Here is a 16,870-nt window from a genome sequence, read left to right as displayed (position 1 = left end):
AAACCATAACGAATATGAAATTGTGGGTGTTTAAGGTTTCCATCGCCACCATGTTTTCGAATGGTTTAAGCCCACATTGAGGAACTGACGATTTCCTCTGACGAAATGATGAATGAAAGTCATCGATGAAATCGATACAAAAAAAAAAAAAATTAGTTTCTTTGTGTTCTATTGAATCTTTTCGGTTTTATTACTTTATGCTGGTTTTGCAAAAAAATGCGTTGGACATTAGCAACAGATTTCAGCATTTGTTCTAAGGAATTTATTCTACAACCTATGCAATGACACCACAAGGTTCTATTCTATTTTTGAATGTCATAGTGGGTTTGAATGAAATTAAAAAAGCTTAACTATTGCTGCTAATACCCTTTGGGGATAACTTAAGCCTGTACTTGCCTTATTGTGCGTCATTTCTTTTCTAACCTCAAGCATGGCTAAATATACAATTCGTTTATGACTGGAAGAGAATTAAATATGTATTTTATATAATTGGAAACAAATGAAATGTTGAAAACATTTGGTTAATTTTATATTTGCCATTCTAATCCGCCTTCATAAATCAATTTAACGGCATGATAAACACCATAATCAGTGCTGTAGAAATTCTAATGAAAAAATAATTGGTCGACTTGTAAGGTTGCCGTAGATACGATTTAAAACAATTATTCACACTTATCGTCGTTGTACATGACCGTCCACGTCTCCCTCCCTCAAGAATAATAGGCAGCTGTGAAATTGTACCACAAAAAACATCCGCCATAAATGTGTGGTCGATGGTGTTGTGTAAATCATTTAAGAAATTAATTAATCTTGGTAAAAAATTCAAATCTATAATTTACTGCAAAAGAAAAAAATAAATGTGGCAAATTGGTTGGTTGCTATATGCCACCACCAGCATCACCATCACCACCACCGTCATCCATACCAATTACTGTGAAATTTACACACTTGCGCCGTTACAAGTTTAAGGCCCGCATAATCTGTGACCAATGTGAAATATGAAAAATGCGTTTAATTACGAATTCATTTGTGGCCACACTCGAATGTTTAAATCTATGGAGGTATGCGGACAGGTATGTATGTACGTGTGTATGGGGGGCTTCGTTTGTGGACACAAAAGTGCTAATTGTTGCAAGGCAACAAAGGCGATTATGTGTGCTTCACCACATTTCGTGATTCGAAACAAAACTTGATTGTGCGAAAATGTCTCAAATGGTGTGCGGAAGAATTCCTGTTAAAATGCTGGTATTTGTCATCCAATCAAGCTTGGTAATGCATATTTGGTTGTCTTTTTCTGTGAAATTTAAATGGGAAGTAGTCATTTCTAGGAACAGCATTTATGGATATATGAATGATATTTAAGAACAATTGTACAAATGTGGAAATCAAAGGGGACGAAGAACCCTTTACAAACTAGTGTAAGGAGACCTGTAATATCTGTATTCGGAAGGTACACTCAGAAAAATATATGTTAGATATATGTTTGGATGCAAACAATATATGTTTGGGACTGATTGCAAACAAACATATGTTTGGGTCCAAACAAATATATGTTTGCAACATATTGTAACATATCTCAATTTTAGGGTTTTGGGTAGGGAAATCCTGCAGCGGGAATTTTCAGAGTTTTGGCCCGGAAATCGGGAAATACATTTATATATATGCATTTATCACAACTGATATTGAATGAATAAACTATGATGAGAAATTATATGACCGTCTCTTTTATACTATAGAATCAGAATTCGATTAGATTATGCAGAATCAGGAAATGACAAGGGACTTTGATATAATATTAATCCACAATTTTTTTTTTCAGGTATAAAGTTATTAGGGCCGCTCCAAAAACTTGGAATATAACGACGTATTTTCGCCCTGCTTCATAAAAGTGCAATTTTTTTTTTTATTTTAAAGTCTCAATTTTTGGAGCAATCTTATGGGGTTATGGCCACTTATTGAGCACCAATAAACCATCTTTCATGATTTTTTTAGAGGAAATCTACAAAACTTTTTAAAAGATTTTTTTCATCTGAAAGTTCGAACCTTGACCTAACTTCTTGCATCTTGCATAGTTTTCTGACAAATGCCCTCCTACCATACACTGTTTTTACTAAAGCAGTTTGCGGTGCCCACAGTAGCTCGGAAACGAATAAACCGATTAGCATATATTTTTGTGGGATCCTTAAGAACCTAATAATCTTGTCCTTATGCGAAACAGAGTTAAAAAAAAATATCCATATCCAAAAAATGTTGAACTGTCAAAGTCAAAATTTGGATTTTAACGGAATAAAATAAATAGTTTTTCGGCCTTAATTTCGTTAAAATTAAGGGCAATATTTTTATGTGTATAACACTGTACAACACAAAAATTAATTACAAGATAATTCGGCCAAATTATGAAAGAGGACCGAAAAAAAGAAGACACGTGTATCGGTGTTTTGAAACTTTACGTCGGGAAGTAACCTAAATAGGCGTGGCTATTTCCGCCCATTTCTACAGGTTTTGAAATATTCGACGTCAGATTCCTTGGAATCCTTGCATTTTAGGTATAAAGTGTCTTTGGCAATATCACTGAAAACAATGCTGAGTATCTTTTTATGAAAAATATTAACCCTCATGCGATTCACTAAACGGGTCTTTTTGGTCCTTTTTTCAAAAACGTTTAAAAACTCCTTTAAAATGTGATCGTATTAGATCAAAATATTCTACAAAATTATTTGTCATAAAATTTTACTATAAGTCCCCGAATACACCAAAACTCAAAATTGTACCTAAACGCCAGGAGGTAAAATCTCGTTTTAGGGTTAATGTTGTACTTTATTTGAGTTTATTAAGTTTTGTCCCACAAAACTTCATTCTAGATAGAAGGCGTCAAAGACAAAAATATTCTCCGTCAAATTTCCATATAAGTCGCCGAATAAATGAAATATGTATTTTCAATATATATCAAGAAAATATATACATGAAATTTGCATGAAAGTAACATGAAAGTTAGTTTTAGCTGAATGATGTTAAAAAAAGACATATTCTACACAAAATTTTACTGTAAGTCCCAGAACAAACTAGATATCTAATTAAAATACTTTGTTAAGAAAATGACGTTACAAAATTAAATATTATAGGTAGAAATTATTGTTTAAACTTTAAGACTCTTAATTAAAATGTATTCCATATTGAGTCAAAATCTTCTAAAATACTTCACTTTTTGGGGATTGTGTCAAAAGAAGAAATGTTCCAAATCAAATTTCATTATGAGTCTCTGAACAAAAGAAATTTGTAGCTTTTTGTGGATTTTGAGTTTGTATATATACATATTTCACCCAAAAATATATTTGTTTGTACCCAAACATGTATTTGTTTTAGGACCCAAACATATGTTATACAAAAGACCAGTAAACAAGTATCAGTTGGCTTTGCCGACAGAGATATAGATAACCTCAGACTGTGAGGCTGTGGGTTAAACCTGCTCTGAAGCCTACATTTTGTGAACTTTTGTGGAGGAGGTATCGAAAAAGTGGACCGATTTTCGATTTTTTCGTAAATTTGGAAGAACGATTACGATGTGCAAAGTAGTAGGGTTTTTACAACTTTAGAATAATTACACTGTGACACAAAATAGAACTCAAAGTCTGGGGGTGGAGTATACTAAGAACCCAAAAGGAAATTGTCGCCATAGGTCAAGTTTCTGAGATATCGTACGATGAAGTTTTTGAGTTTTTCTCTATAATACTTGGGAAAATAGCTCAATATCTCTGATTGGCGTTGTTGTAGCTTCGTTTTGAGATGATCTGTCATCAGTCAAATCGATTGCGAATCTTTTTGTAGAACATTTCATTCTTCTAACTTAATGTTTTTCATGTCCTTTATTTCTTTCCAAAAGAAATTTTCACCTTGAAATCACCCTAAAACCATTTGATCACCCTGAAATCACGATACACCTCGCCAGAATCATATTGGGATGCATGAGAATGTATGAGAATATGATCCGTGTCATGTTCCAACAACTTTGATTCTGCTAAATTAGAAGGTCTCGCAGACCTAGTTCGGTTATCTCAACGAAATCGAGTTGGGACAGGCCTAGACCTTTAAATCTTCGCATTTGTGCAGGGCAGGAATAGAGGAAATGTGGTTCCATCCTCTTCTTCGTTTCTATAGCTGCGGCAATGGTGGTTACGTGGTGGATGTAGACGCTTTGCACGGGTACCAGGAGCACCGAGACCGGTTAACGCCGTATTAAATCCTACTAGGCTCCGTCGCTTTTGGATAATCAGGAACGTTGTGCCTTTAACATTGTAATGTGGCCATATACTTGTGATAGATAATAATCAACTTGTGATAGATAAGACTTAAAAATGTCGCCTTTAAATGTTAGGACTGACGCCTTCGGGATCTCCCTGGATCTCCCGTTACCAAAAAGTCCCTTGACCTGAGGTGCAGGTAAGAAGTACCCAAGTCAGAACCTTAACTTCCCAGCAAACCAAATGTCGGATGTCCGACACATCTGAACAATTTCCGAAGTAAAATCGTTCAGATTTCGTTGCGATTTCGGAGAGAATGTCGGAATTAAATTTCCCTTCGAATATACCAATTTTTTCCATCGTTCCGAAAGCGGACGTAGCAATCCGACATCGGACGTAGCGTCCGAATTTCGTACCAATTTCGTTACGGTGTCCATACTATTGGCTTGCTGGGTTATTACATTTCTCTATGAATGCTAGCTTTGATTTGATAGCTTTCGATTTAAATGCTAGTAGCGCTGCCTTGACTGTCCACAAAAAATCCTACTGAGCTTAAGGACTTATGGGCCGAAAAATGAAAATTTTCTTGACTTTTTTAAAAGAAATCTACCAAATTTTTTAGAAGATTTTGTTTTTACCTGATAGATCACTCCTTGAGCTAGTATCGGATTTTCTTGTGTTGAAAAATATTGCACAGTGTTCCGACGAATTGCCACTTACGAAACAGTGTTTTTGCTAAAGTAGTGACCACTGTAGCTCGAAAACGAATCAACCGATCAGCGTATGTTTTTGTGGGATCATTAAGAATCTAATAATATTGTACTTAAGCGAAACAGAATTGAAAAATATAATTTTTTAAAAAAATTGTGAACAGTCAAAGTCAAAATTTCGATTTTACCTAAAAGTGGATAGTTTTTTCGCAAGAAATCCGTCAAAATATTTTTTTTTTTTTTTAAAAAGTCTCTCGATTAAGTACAATCTTTTTATATGTATAATAATCCCACAAAAACATATGAAGATCGTATCATATGTTTTCAAGCTACAGTGGGCACCGCATTCAAAAATTCCATTTCGAGAAAACCACGTTTAAAACTTCGATGTTACATACAAATCTCAATGATGTTTATACCCTACACCAAACTGTGGGGGTATTATGTATTTGTGCATTTGTATGTAATATACAAAAGGAAACGAAATAGACCCATAGTTCATTTTTGGGATATACATATAATCACTTTGTGAGTCGATTTATGCATATCCGTCCGTCCGTCTGTCCATGTATTTTTGTTCGCAACGTACAGGTCGCGTTTTTTGTCCGAGTCAGCTGAAAATTAGGGAATATAATTTTTTTAGCCATAGAAATAACGCTATTGCTTTTGGTGAAAATCGGTTCAGATTTGGATATAGCTCTCATATATATTTTTGGCCGATTTGACGTATTTGCTTCACCAAACACACTATATACGTCCGATTTTGATGAAGTTTGGAATGTGTGACTGAATTCGGTCTGAAAATAAATGTGTCAAATAACATCGAAATCGGTTCAGATTTGGATATAGCTCCCATATATATTTTCGAACCGATTTTGATGAAGTTTGGAATGTGTGACTGAATTCGATCTAGAAATAAGTATGCCAATTTATATCGAAATCGGTTCAGATTTGGGTATAGCTTCCATATATATTTTCGCCCGATTGCTGGTATTTGAACTGAACTAGGTCTAGAAATACGTTTGCAAAATTATATCGAAATCTGTTTCAGATTTGGATATAGCTCCTATATATATTTTCGACCGATTTGCTGCACCAAACACGCTATATACGTCCGATGTTGATGCAATATGGAATGTGTTACTAAATTCGGTATAAAAATAAATGTGCCAAATTACATCGAAATCGGTTCAGATTTCGATATAGCACCCATATATATTTTCAGCCGATTTGACGTATTTGCTGCATCAAATACGTTCGATGTTGATGAAATTTGGAATGTGTGACTGAACTCGGCATAGAAATAAGTGTGCCAAATTATATCGAAATCGGTTCAGATTTGGATATAGCTCATATATATATTTTCGGCCGATTTTACGTATTTGCTGCACCAAACACGCTATATACAACCGATTCTGACGATATTTAGAATGTGTTTAGGGGTGGAAGTGGGTTTTTTAATTATGTTCGATTTTATTTTTGTTATGTCTTATTTTGTTACCCTTTGTGTTCCTTTTAGTTAAAATAAAAGATGTTTGCTTTCTTTTGATTTCATGTTCAATTCAATTTATTTTCGATTTGGTATTTCTGTTTCATATTTATTTTAATTTATTCACATATGTATATCTAGTTTTGTTCTAAGTTTATGAATTTTTGTTTAATTTTATTTACAAATTTAGTTTTACAAGATTTTATTTATTTTATGTTGTATTTTCGATCTAAGTTTCAATGTTGTTTTATTTCTAATTTTCTATTTGTCTATTTGTTGTTATTATTTGCCTTGTTGTTAAAATTTTGCCTCCTTTGTTCTCTAGGTCTTAGTTGTGTCGATCACTTTGATGGTTGTTTGTTAACTAACTAGTTTCAATGCATTGCAGATGACATGGAGAAGTCATCGAGACAAAAAAAAAAAAAGAATTAACAATAACAACATCACAGCAGGTCCGTTAGTTAACTCTCATAACTATGAGCGAGGTCTGCTTGTTTGTTGTTGTCAATTCCAGTGGGAGAATTCGACGAAAATATTTTAAAGAAGAAATAGGTCAACGAACACATAATAATGGCAATGAGAATTTTGAGTAAATAGAACGACGAATTTATGCATATAGGTCATTCCATATGCATATAAAATGGTTTACAAATAGTAAATAATTTTTATACCATTTAATACAAATACTATATTTTATGAAGTGGTTTAATGTCGATGAACATTAAACATATCGGCCCCTCCGTGATGTGTTGCAACTTGATGGACATCAATGTATTCACTTTTAAAGGATGATGATTTTTAAACTCATTAGCATTACTGGTGTGATGTTGACACATTTGGAGGTTTGGCGAACATTTTGGATGGTAATTTGTTGGTGATGATTGTTGAAGATGGTGATATTATTATTGATGTTGGTACGTTTGAAACTGGTGACATCGTTTTGTTTCTGTGAGTTGTGATGTCGATGATCTGGATCAATGCAATGATTATTTGATGACTTTGATTAATAGTTGAAAGATTGCTGATGAGTGATGTCTACAGGATCATCCAAATATAAAGTCTTCTCGCATACAGATCAAGTTTGGCGATTTACAGGTTTGACTAGTGGACATATGAAATTTTTAAATGTGCAGCAAATATTTTAAACGGTTTGAAATAAAGTTTTCTTGCACAAATCTGCAAAGAATGAGAGTTAATATAGTGTTAATTTGAGTTTGTAAATGGGATTATTTGATTTCACGAAGAATATTGTGACTTTGTTGACTGTTAATGTGCAGTTTTAGGGCCAAGGTTAAAGTCTGAGGAAGATGGTTGCAAATTTTCATGTCTCGTTGACTGCGTTGCTGGATGTTGATCCATGTATAAATTGATGACCTTATAATGATGATGAATTTTGCTCGTCTTTGATGGTGATGACATGGTGTTCAATCTGAAGGTTTGGGCTGACGTCAATTGTTGTTTATTACGGTTGGATTTGATATGTCTATTGTCTGTGTATGCTGGAACTCCGTGTCCATTTGTAGACTTCCTACTATATTTATGGCCTGGTAATTGGTAGTTTATTTGGATCCCGTTGGTCACGTTGAAGTCTTCTAATTCCACCAAATCTGTAATGAACGATAATGAATATGGTTTCGATATAGATATGAAGTAAGATTTCGCAATGATTATTTTTAAGTTGGAATGTCTTTGTCGCAAAACAATAGTTTGATGTCCATTGTTGATTATTCTCTTTACTGATTTTAGTCGAAATTTCCAAGAAGTTCCAGTGAATAGCGGCTTCATACGTATTTGTTGTGGAGGAATATGACTGGAGTTAGGCAAGTGTGCGAACATTTTGTATGTGCGAGATGTACAGCGGAATTTTCGTTGATTAATGAAAATATTCATCTTTTTTATTTTGGATGGCAATATATTTTTGTGTGGAAATTTGGATTTGCTTCTTTTGAGATTTGAATAATCCGCTTCAAATGTCGATTTCTTTTGTGAATAAGAAAAGTAGGTTGTTAGTTGAAAATTTCTTATATGAAAAGCTTTCGAATCTTCGTTTGTAGTAGATTGAACTGGCTTATAAGAATGTCTATCAAACACTGTTGTTTTAAATATTAGGAGTCCCAGTAAATGTAAAGAAACTTCGAGGACGAACAATTTTGTAACGAGGTCTAGGTCTATTGGATATTCAGCGTTTCTGCAAGATTGACAATGGGAAGCAGCTAGACATTTTTCTTGTTTTTCGAATGTCAAACTAAACTGCGGATTACTTGTGATCGGAGCAGAATTGTCTGGAAACAATGGCGAGGGAATTGTGAAAATACAAGGTTGTGCTGTTGTTTCGATAGCTGCTGGATTTTGGACTGATATAAATGTGTGACTATTCTTCATTGGAAGTCTAAGTTGATATTTACCAAAAAGAAAGATTGATCTGAAATCGCTGATGGCCTTCACAAGTTGTTGATTAAGTTTCTGTTGAATGGGCATTGGATGATGCTTGATGTCTAAGTTTGAACAAAGTAAATTAAACAAAAAGGTCTTTCTAAAAGAAGCGCAGTCGTTTAATTTGAATTCAGGTTTCAATCGCGGGCAAAGTAAGAAATTACAAGCTTGTGTTGAGGATTTTGTCTTCGCTGGATGTAGTCCTAAATTGTGTTTTTCTTTATTTCTCCTAGGAAGTCTAAGTCGCGTTTCAAGGTCGTCGGAATTAAAGGTCAATCCGGAATCGGTGATTGCTCGGGCCTCGTAATTTCGACTGTTGGACTTAACTTGTATTAGAGAAGATGATGGCAAGGTCTCTTCCGATTTGGTTTCAAGTCTATCCTCATCGCAAAGAGTTAAGTGTTGGGAATTGTTTGACTTGGCGTCATTTGTAGATTGTAAATGGCATTCCGATATGGTCTGAGGTCTGTTCTCATCGGGAAGGCATTCTAAAATCGTAATATTGGATATGTTTGGAGGTGTGAATAAAAGAGTCTCGTGCGACATATTTGGAGGCATATCGCGAAGATCTAAAGACGTCAAATTATTTGTGTTTATAGGAGGTATAGTCAGCAAGGTGTCTTCTTTTATTCTTTGAGGTCTAATGGGAAGAACTAAGGACGATAATTGTCCCTGTTCAATTTGTGGTGTGGACAAAGATGCGTTTTTCGAAATTTCCGGAAGTCTATCGCAGAAATTTGAAGATGGACAATTGTTTGTAAAGACTATGTGTTGTGGTGCTAAGGTTTCTTCTGATATTTGTGGAATACGATCGTCAAAACCGGACAAAGTGCTTTGATTGTTGTCAAAGGAAGGTTTGAAAAACAAAGCTTCTTCAGATATTTTTTGATATTTACCACGAAGTGGTAACGACGACAGTTTTTTGTTGTTCTTAAAAGATGTGGACTGTATTTTAAGTTGTGATAATTGAAGTCTTTGGTTGTGGTAGGATGAGCCTACTTTGATTGAAGTCGCGCAAATCGCATCAATTTCGGTATTGAGAAATGCATACAAAAATTTATAAGTACATAAAGCTTTTCTAAAGGTCTCTCGTAAATGCTTCAGATTGTTGGGATTTTTACTTTCAAAGTCTCGACAATTTTCGTAATAATATTTAACATGTGACCATACGTAATCAAGATGTGCTCGCAGTACTTTAAGCTCATGGATATTGTTTTCCACCGAGCTTCTCACTTCTTCTTTGAAGTCAAGTAAATCATTGTAAACGTTATTGAATTTTGTAAAAAGGGCCATATTTGCTTGTAAACTGTGACGTCAGACGAGATGAGTATAAGAACAGGGATGGAAGGAAGTCCGAAATCGTTCTCTAATAGATATGTATGTTTGTTGTTGTACGTACAGATTCCAAAATGTTTTATACTTGCTCATTTGATGTATTTTCACTTCTCTTTAGGTTTGTAATTCGATTTACAGTTTGAAGTCGATGTGTTGGGTCCCAGGAAATCCAAATGTCCAATGTGAATATTTCAAGATGTTGCCGTTAGAAGAAACGGGATGTCATTTGTTGCAATTGTACATCAGTTTTGATTTGGCTTTCAAATGTTAGTTCCGTTGTTTTAAAATGTCACTTTTTAATTTACTTCTTGAACTAGTTTGTTTTATTTGGTGTTATTGCATTTTTAGGTCACAAAGTTAATAAAATGTCACTGGCACAATCATATTTTTGTTTTAAAGATGCAAATTTTCGAGAATACACTATTCGGCTCGCGAGGACCAATGTTTAGGGGTGGAAGTGGGTTTTTTAATTATGTTCGATTTTATTTTTGTTATGTCTTATTTTGTTACCCTTTGTGTTCCTTTTAGTTAAAATAAAAGATGTTTGCTTTCTTTTGATTTCATGTTCAATTCAATTTATTTTCGATTTGGTATTTCTGTTTCATATTTATTTTAATTTATTCACATATGTATATCTAGTTTTGTTCTAAGTTTATGAATTTTTGTTTAATTTTATTTACAAATTTAGTTTTACAAGATTTTATTTATTTTATGTTGTATTTTCGATCTAAGTTTCAATGTTGTTTTATTTCTAATTTTCTATTTGTCTATTTGTTGTTATTATTTGCCTTGTTGTTAAAATTTTGCCTCCTTTGTTCTCTAGGTCTTAGTTGTGTCGATCACTTTGATGGTTGTTTGTTAACTAACTAGTTTCAATGCATTGCAGATGACATGGAGAAGTCATCGAGACAAAAAAAAAAAGAATTAACAATAACAACATCACAGCAGGTCCGTTAGTTAACTCTCATAACTATGAGCGAGGTCTGCTTGTTTGTTGTTGTAGTAGGCTCATCCTACCACAACCAAAGACTTCAATTATCACAACTTAAAATACAGTCCACATCTTTTAAGAACAACAAAAAACTGTCGTCGTTACCACTTCGTGGTAAATATCAAAAAATATCTGAAGAAGCTTTGTTTTTCAGATATTTTTTGATATTTACCACGAAGTGGTAACGACGACAGTTTTTTGTTGTTCTTAAAAGATGTGGACTGTATTTTAAGTTGTGATAATTGAAGTCTTTGGTTGTGGTAGGACACATAATAATGGCAATGAGAATTTTGAGTAAATAGAACGACGAATTTATGCATATAGGTCATTCCATATGCATATAAAATGGTTTACAAATAGTAAATAATTTTTATACCATTTAATACAAATACTATATTTTATGAAGTGGTTTAATGTCGATGAACATTAAACAGAATGTATGACTGAACTAGGCATAGAAATAAGAGTGCCAAATTATATCGAAATCGGTTCAGATTTGGATATAGCTCCCATATATATTTTCGCCCGATTTTTTGCTGCACCAAACACCCTATATATGTTTGATTTTGATGAAATATGGAATGTGTTACTGAATTCGGTCTAAAAAGAAATGTGCAAATTACATGGACATCGATTTAGATATAGCTCCCATATATATTTTCGCCCGATTTCACGTATTTGCTGCACGAAACACGCTATATACGTCCGATTTTGATGAAATTTGGAATGCGTAACGGAATTTTGTCTAGTAATAAGTGTACCATATTATATAGAAATGAGTTCTAATTGATATATATCTCCTATATATATTTTACATATTCACAGTGGTGTAGGGTATCATTTAGTTGTCCCCGCCCGACTATGCTCCTTTCCTTATTGGTTTTCTTTATAACACAGCTAATTTTTGTCCGTTCGACTTGAATTTTTTTTTGCAACATATTCTATTCTACTTGAACTTTTGTAAAATTTGTAAGTGACCAAAACTCCTTTTTTATTATTTCTGTTCCAATGTTGGCCACCACTCTAGTGCTTCATATGTGAGTATTTGTCTACTTATGCTGGTGTACATTCATAAAACCACTTTAGGTTTCAGTAGGCCTATTCTGTAAGTTTAATCGATTAAAAAGTTGTTAAAATTTCTTTTGTTTTTGTAACAACAATAAAACAAACAAATGAAATTGTTGTAAAATAAACAATGAGTAAAGTTGTTAAAAAGTTACAGAATAAACCTACAGGGCCCAACTGCTGGCACACATTTTGCGACATGAACGAATTAGTTGGTATGATATTGCCGGTAGCATTAAGGTTCATATAAATCCTTGTTAAGGTTACATTGTTTTTGAAGTGCATACCTTCAGTCCAAAGTAAGATTTATTGGTGAGGAACTTGAGATGAAAAAGGGGTCAATATAAGGGCATGGGATTTGTAGCGGTAAATCCCATTAGCATCCTTTCGTGATATCCCTCATCTGCTATGACAGCCTTTCTTTTCTCTTCATTATATGATAAAATCATTTTACCTTTTTGTTACCACCGTTGTGAAAGATAACTTGGAATTGTCTCTGTCGTATTTACAGTTCACTGACTGGCTGCAAATATTCAATCACCGCATACCACAACTTCTGGGAAATACTCGAATTTCATAGCGATGTTAAAGAATGGTGGCGTTTGCATTCATTTCTTTCGAATTCTTGGGTTTTCCGCACATTCAAGAATGTTATAATTGTCAACTATTTGAGGTGATTTTTTGGAATTACCGTGTAATTGCCGTAAAGAATTTTAAAGGGCAACGTTCACCTTCGTTTGTGCTCAAATGAAGTGTTGTAAATAGTTTGATTTATTAAGTAACTTAGCAGGTTTTTGACTTGGTGAATAAAATTTACATTCATAATGACAGTTGTGTACCTTTTGGTTGATGTTGGAAGAAGAAGAAGGTGGTTATGACATGCCATGAACTTGCCATACGCCTAAGGTAGTAAATGTTGTTAGAGGAGCCATAATCAAGTTAGGAATTTGGTACATTTCCATTTTACATCCGCCATTTCGTTGCAATTAATTAAGCTTATAAAAATTCATTATGAAGCGAAGCAAATATTAGAATTTTCAAGAAAATTTTGAAATATTTCCGCTACCCATTACTTTATTAAACGATTTGTATTTTCATAAATTAATTATGCAAAAAAGTGTGTGTGTGTTTTTTTTTCATTGCATACCTTATCTGGTGCTATGCAAATGACGTGTAAATTTGTTTGTAGAACATTTATCTTTCTTTCACTTTTTTGCCTGACTTATGTTCACATGAAGGTGATTAATTGTTTATTTTAAATATAGTATTTAAGATAAATTAATTAATTCTAATTGAACAATTATAATGTACAAGTAAAACAATTAATTAAACCACATGCGTACCTGGGTGAATGAAAGATTGCAGGTGATACATACATAGGTGGGGTAATGTTCAGACAATATCCCCCTTACGTTGAAATGCTTTCTTCAATTCCATTTTAAAATGTCTTTAATATTCACATACAAATGACATTTTATTGATATATAAAGTTCCAAACGAGTATTTTTTATGGGTTAACAAAGTAGAAGAGAAAGACGAACAGAACCAGAGAATGTTCTACGAGCGCCTAGAGAGAGCATATGCCCCATACCCTGATCATGACCATGACCATTAAGATTGTTCTAGGAGATATTAATGCTCAAACTGGGAAGTAAAATATATATTAAAATATTTTCCACAAATATTTTCGTCTGCGGCGCTTTTCGTTTTTATACCCTCAGCCTTTAGGCTAAGAAGGGTATATACACTTTGATACGATGAAAATGTGCCTCATCGAAATAATGGTTTTAGACCCCAAGTATGTTTGGACGAAATGTGTTTCAGACAATTTTGAGTCGATCTAGCCATGTCCGTCCGTCTGTCTGTCGGTCTGTCTGTCTGTCCTGCTGGCTGGAGCGCACGATAACTCTCGAACGGATGAACCGATTCGGTTCAAATTTTGGCTTTCGTAATATTTTGCCCAAACTTAGTTTAAGTTCGAAGATGAGCTACATCGGTCCACTCCTTTCGGTACCTTCCCCACAAAAGTTCGAAAATGTTCGGAAAGTTTGTGCGCACGATAACTCTTGAAGGGAGTGACCGATTTGGTCCATACTTTCCCCATCGTAAAATGTGCACCAAACTTAGATTATGTTTCAAAATAGACTCAATCGGCCCACTCCTTCGAGTACCTCCCACACAAAATTTCGGAAAAGTTCAGTTTAGGGCCATCTCTCGAATCGCTCTGATTTTTGTTTTAGCAACTTGTATTCACTGCCCTCCATACGGCGGTACAAGTTTCATTAGGCGCAAGTCCATACTTCCTGAGAAAATTGCCTTAAAGTTGCAAAAAAAACCCTATGATACCTTGTGAGGTGGCTGGACCGCAAGATAATTCTAGAACGGATCTGCCGATTCGGTCCAAAATTTGGCCTTAGTAATATTTTGTCCAAACATAGTTTAAGTTTGAAGATAAGCCATATCGGTCTACTCCTTCAGGTACCTCCATCACAAAAGTTCAAAAATGTTCGGAAAATTTGTTCTTACGGTAATTCTTGAAGGGAGTGGCCGAATTGGTCCATACTTTACACATCCTAATGTATCTACTAGATATAGATCAGGTTCAAATATGGACTATATTTGTCCACTCCATCCGGTACCTCCCACACAAAACTTCGGATAAGTTCACTTTAAGACCTGCTATCGAATCACTTTGATTTTTGTTGAAGGAACTTGCATTCACTGCCTCAATTACGATGGTAAACGTTTTTTCAGGGGTAAGTCCATACTTCTTGAGCAAACATCCCGAAGGTTGTAAAACCCCCTATGGCACCATATGTAGTGGCTGGCCAATGTAGATCCATTCGTTTTAGTATCTCCTCCGCAAAACTTTTGATCTTTAATCCTAATCAACATTTTTGTCAATTTCAAACTCCCAACATTTTTAAAACCCCCTAAATACATACGATTTTTGGGAAAAAATTGTTTCAATATACACAGACTGAGGGTATATCTCTGTCGGCAAGGCCGACTGACACTTTTTTACTTGTTCAAAAAGTATTTGAAAAATCGCGCGATTTTGTACAAAAATATTTTCGACTGCAGCGCTTTTCGTTTTTCAGAAAGTATTTGAATATTTTTACAAAAATTGTTTATCTTCTTAAATTGTGAAAATATTTTTGTAAAAAATGCTCGATTTTTTTCAAAAATATTTTCTCCTGCTGCTCTTTTCGTTTTTCAGAAAGTATTTGAATATTTTTACAAAAACTTTTTATCTTTCTAAGATGTGAAAATAATTTTTGTAAAAATCGCGCGATGTTTTCAAAAATATTTTCGCCTGCGGCGCTTTTCGATTTTTAGAAAGTATTTCAATATTTTTATAAAAACATTTTATCTTCTTAAATTGTGAAAATATTTTTGTAAAAAATCGCGCGATTTTTTTAAATATTTTCGTCTGCGGCACTTTTCGTTTTTCAGAAAGTATTTCAATGTTTTTACTTAAAATGTGAAAATATTTTTGTAAAAAATCGCGCGGACATAGCTCCCAAAGAATTTGGGATTTATGTCCGCAAACCAAGGCGGATATAACTCCCAAAATCGTTTTGGGAGTTATGTCACGGCACCCACTCGGAGACCGTTGGTCCATTGTGTTCATCCTGTGTAGGTTACAGTTGCAGACGGCGATTTAAAGATGTAAGGCTGTTGATATGGATAAGGATCATAAGGTATCCTCATCTTATTTCACCATATGATGAGATGATAAGATGATGATGAGGTACATATGAGGTAAGAATGTAAAGATGAGAAGTTTTGATGACGAGGTAGAGATGATGTTGTACTGGAAAAGACCCTTGCCAAGGGTCTTTGGCAACTTTAGTAAAACAATGGTATCTATGTTAGACAGGAAGGCCAGAGTATCTATCTCAAATCTACCCAGTGTTCGGTACCTCCTTGTTTACAATAAGGGGCACCTACAAAACAGATATTCGACAGTCTCTATCTCCTCCGCATATTCACATAGTCTGCAATAGTCAATGTCACTGTCTTCCAATTTTGAGGTTAGAGATCTCACTCTGCAGTGACCTATTATAAGTCCCACCGCGATTTTCATCGCTAACTTATCAAGTGAGAGGAGCGACGCCGTTCATCGACGAGAGACCACAGGCCAGATTGCCTTCAATGCCCAACAACCAGGTTCCAATAGCCATCTTTTATGTGCCCTCTCATTGAAGATCTCACGAAGTTTACCGATGTAGTAGCACATCGGTGGCCGGACGGTTTCATCAACTGATAAGTCGATAGACTTAAAACCACCTCGAGCTAGTTCATCTGCTGCCACGTTTCCCATAATGTTACTGTGACCCGGAACCTAACATAGCTTTGCGATATCATGTATGTCATGCAGAGCTTTCCTGCAATTAAGAATAGCTCTTGAATTAATGGTCCATGACTTGAGTGGCTTGAGGGCCGCCTGACTATCGACATATATAGTCACCGGTCCTGTAAGACTACCTTCAAGCCTTTTCACCAGTTCAGCTGCTTTCCTGATAGCAAGATTCTCCGCCCGAAAAACACTACAATTATCGTTGAGCTTGTATAAATTTTTAATTAATGGATTGTCGCAATAGAC

General features: G+C 34.6%; 1 long non-coding RNA gene across 1 annotated transcript; it reads right to left on the bottom strand.

Annotated features, from left to right (window-relative positions):
• Window positions 1-6,514: 6,514 nt before the first annotated feature.
• Window positions 6,515-11,188, bottom strand: LOC141389259 (uncharacterized). The gene is made up of 2 exons (XR_012409012.1): window positions 10,270-11,188; window positions 6,515-8,044 (listed from the first exon to the last, which is right to left on the bottom strand). It is a non-coding gene; the product is annotated as an uncharacterized lncRNA (long non-coding RNA).
• Window positions 11,189-16,870: the final 5,682 nt, after the last annotated feature.

Source organism: Musca autumnalis, unplaced genomic scaffold (genome assembly GCF_047663935.1).
Source record: "Musca autumnalis isolate F117 unplaced genomic scaffold, ASM4766393v1 scaffold_1, whole genome shotgun sequence".
Classification (NCBI taxonomy): Eukaryota; Metazoa; Arthropoda; class Insecta; order Diptera; family Muscidae; genus Musca; species Musca autumnalis.
This window is presented reverse-complemented; position numbering and strand designations above follow the sequence as displayed.